A 4,125-nucleotide genomic window follows, 5' to 3' on the forward strand; every position below is an offset into this window, starting at 1 on the left:
ATCTCCATGAGTTTTACTCCTCCGTTTTCCCCTCAGTGTCCCCTCTCCTCCCCAAAAGCCGAGCTGTTCCCAGTCGGGCAGCAGAGATAAATCCCTGTGCATGCACCTCAGACCCCTCGCACAGCTCTTCAGCTCTCAATCACACATGGAGACTTCCCTCCCCCAAAAACGGATGGCTGTCCTAAGGAAAACCAACCACAACTCCCATCATGGAAGAGGCAGGTTCTCCAGGAAATTCTCCTTTAAAATACAGACAGTGAAAGGCAACATTTATCACGTGAACAGGAGAGGAGGGAAAGAAAACCAACCAAAAATTGTTGTGTGTTGCCTGGACACATAATTTCTGCCAGTTCTGGGGATGAGGAATTTTAGTTCAGAGGGATGGCTGAAGGCAAGAAGGAATTACACTCTTGACTTGCTTTCACAAGGACACATCTTCGGATTTATCTTAACCGTGAGGAATGAGCAGAGCAACTTCTAAATTAGTAGGGAAATGCATCATGCCCTCAGAGCACCGACGTGATTCCAGGGAGGGAGGAGGGGGCAATCAGCTCTTCCTCCATGAAATACAGTTTGCTTTCCCTGTTTTAAGGTGGGGAGGGGGAAAAAAAGAAGGAAAACTAAAATACAACATAACCTTAATGCCTTTCATGTCTCAATGAATGCCTTAATGTCTCAAACAAACCTTCCACCTCCTATCATCCTCCTCTGCCTCACCCACCACTAGGGAGGAGGATGGTCCTTCCAGCTGTGTTTCTGCCCCATCCCTGGAAGTGTTCCAGGACAGGATGGATGAGCCTTGAAGCAACCTGGACTAGTGTCAGGTATCCCTGCCTGTAGCAGGGGGTGGGATTGGATGAGCTTTAAGGCCCTTTCCAACCCAAACCATCCCAGGATTCAATGCCTGGTCCCACCACCAGCTCACAGGTAACATCCCAGCATCCCTGCTCCCGGTGGCCAAGGGGTTGGGAATGACTAACTGCAGCCAGTAAAGTTTCAAACACACATTTTTCTGCCAGCTGAGCAGGTGGGGAGCACTGGCCTCCACTCTGCTACCAGCAGCTCCATCCCTCAGAGCCCCTGGAGGTGATTTTTGGGTGGCACTCAGAGCTGCCCACCCGCAGAGCTGTGCTGGCCCCAGAGGAGCATCCCAGGCATTCCCACCACGGCCCCCAGCCCCAGCTCCGGCCCCGCAGGTTCCTTGGGAGAGATCAGGTGGCAGCATCCAATTTCCTCATTGTTTCAGGAGGTGTTTTCTGATGGGAAAGGTGAAAAGGGTATTTGTGAGCCTTGTAAAACGATTCCTCCGAGTTGGGTAAACAACAGGAGCTCTGTTGGCAGCAGGACGTCGGGATGCCAGAGCAGAGGGATGGGATTAAGGAGCAGCCTCTTCCCTGCCCTGAGCTGGGGGGCCCTGGTGGGGACCCCAACCTCTTGCAGAGCTCCCTCTCACCACCACAGAGGGCCCCAAAACACGGGACCTGCTGGAGCGATCAGGTGGGACCTGCTGGAAGAGCCATGGATTCGGGCAGCACCTGGTGCTGGAGGCAGCTGCCCTGGCATCACAGAGGGGTCTGATGAGAGGAGGAAGAATGGGGTGATATGGGATGATAATCCCCTGAGACACTCTGTGGGTCCAGGAGGAACTGCAGCCCTGTGTGCCCAGGGGGTGCCTCGAAAGGAGCTCACACACACCAAGGTGCCAACTGCTCCTTGGGTTCAATCCCAACGTGGCCACACACAGATCCAACAGCTCTGCATGCTGAGGACGATCCTGTACGGCCACAGGGAGGGAGACAGCATCCTTCCAGCAGCAGCTGGAAGCTCTGAGGATGAGCATCCCAGTGGGACGGTGGTGAGGCTCCCAGCAAACCACCCGAAGGATCACAATCCCATGGGAGCTCCAGCAGCACCAGGGATCCTGCCACTGGCAGACAGGGATGACCTGCTCCTTCCCAACCACTGCTAAAGGCTCCACAAGCTCAAGGACACAGGCAAAGAAGGAAAACCAAGCAAGTTTGATCAGAGCAAGCTCAAGACTATGACACCTCCCTCCTCCACACACTCATTCCATGCAGGGCCCTCTCCTCCACATGGGCACACATGGACAGATGTGTCTGAGCCAACACATTCACTGGAGACATGAGTGTCCTGCAGGCAAGTCATCCAGAACATTAAAATCCAGCAGTCCCTCAGCACTTCCTTAGGGAACACCAGTAAACTGATCAAAAACCTAATTTCTTTAAAGAATGGGTTGAAACACTTCCCAACCTCCTCTCTCCCCATAATCCAGGCATTCCCTGCACCACACGAACAACAGAATCTCCAGGGTGGCACCACCTTTCCCCACATCCACAGCACATCATACCCCTCACCTGCTTCCAGGCTTTGCAGAAACAAAACAACATTTAACAACAACCTTCTCCTGGGAGAAGATGCTCCAAAGCATGACGCTGACATACATACAAGATGACATATGCTAAATGCTGTTTTCTTCAAAGAAATCCAAAAATAACTGCATCTTCCATGGAGGACGTGTACTCCTGGCAGAAAGGCAGCAGGAAGGCTGCTGGTGCTCAGTGGAGCGAGGCAGGGAGGAGATGTGTGGTTTTCCTGCTGTCTGGGCAGCTGAAGACCCATGGGCCCAACTCTCCACACCAACAGAGCGCAGAGGTCCTTCCAGATGGATCACAGCTCCCACGAGGCACCACAGCTCACACCCACTGGGAATCACCTCGGGAAAGGGATGGAAAAGGGCCAGTGGCTCTGCCAGCTGGAGAGACCCATTAAAAGAGCCAAACTCCAGGTACGAAGTGGGTGTGTGCTGAAAATCAGCCCTGAGGCCTGTGAGAGCTTTGCTGCCACACACCAAACCCACCCCTGCCCCTCTCTGCCTCACTCCTACTCTCCTCCCTGGACACAGCAGCTGTGCCCCTTGGCTACCAACTAGAGCAATCAGTCCTGTCCTCAGAGGAGTCCTCCAGACCCCTACACCACATCATGCTTCAACTGTCAGAGGGTCCCTGCACAGCTCCTGCTCCCACCATCGCTCTGAAGCTCCCCCAGGCACATCCAACCATCTCTGCCCCTGCCAAAACCTGTGTTTTCACCAAGAAAGAGGTGTCAAGGGGTTGGGAACAAACACTGGGATGTCCCTTGAGTGGTGCTGTCACAGCTGAAGTCAAACAGCATCACCACACAGGGACAACCACATGGTCCCCACAGAGAGCATGGGACACCTTGTGTCATGGGGACAGGTTCTCCTGGTGGTACCAGGAGGGATCAGTGGGACACCACAGCCTCCCACCCAACTCACTGCACCCCTCAAGGGTCAAGAACATGGATGGGGCCTTGAGCAACCTGGGCTGGTGGGACGTGTCCCTGCCCACAGCAGGGGAGGTTGGGACTAGATGATCTCTAAGGTCTATTACAAACCCGAACATACTATGACAACTAAACCAGAGGAATTACACACTAAACCCAAAATCCCCTCATCCCAGTCCACCAGCACCATCCACATCCCTTTCCCAGAGCGGAGCCAGGACCCTTTCTCCTTTATGACTCCCATTCAGTTCTTGGGAACAGATATCCCGAGGAAGGAAGCTCGTTCCAAGTGGAGTGAAAGGTTCCCCACTCTCCTCTGCCTCCTCCTCGCTCTGCTCGCCACAGTGAGAGGGTGAACAGGAGCACAGGAACACCCATGCTCTCAGAGCCCACTCCTTTTATGTGCTCCTCTATTATTAGTCTCCTTTCTAAGAGCTTTCCATCTTCTTTTTCCCCCCTGCTAATCTATGTATAATTATTTTCCTTGCCCTTCCGCAGACCTCTTCCATTTCTGCTCCATCCTTTGGAGCCAAGGAGGCCACCACAGAGACAGCAATTCCAGGTGGCTCCAAAACCAGCCTCCTATCTCCTCCAACTCCTTCAGCCTCTGCTGCTCCATGAAGTATTTTTCTCCTTCCAGCCCCTCCAGGCACCTCCCTGTCCCCAGGAAAGAGGAACAGGCTCTGCTGAGCCTGCACGGGGGCCGTCCTGTCCCGTCCCCCTCCTAGACACACTCTGAGGCCCTTTTTTTTTTCCACATCTCGGGTTTAATGAGGCCCATTCAACCCTTCCAAAGACAAA

Source organism: Acanthisitta chloris, unplaced genomic scaffold (assembly GCF_000695815.1).
Source record: "Acanthisitta chloris isolate BGI_N310 unplaced genomic scaffold, ASM69581v1 scaffold38170, whole genome shotgun sequence".
NCBI lineage: Eukaryota > Metazoa > Chordata > Aves > Passeriformes > Acanthisittidae > Acanthisitta > Acanthisitta chloris.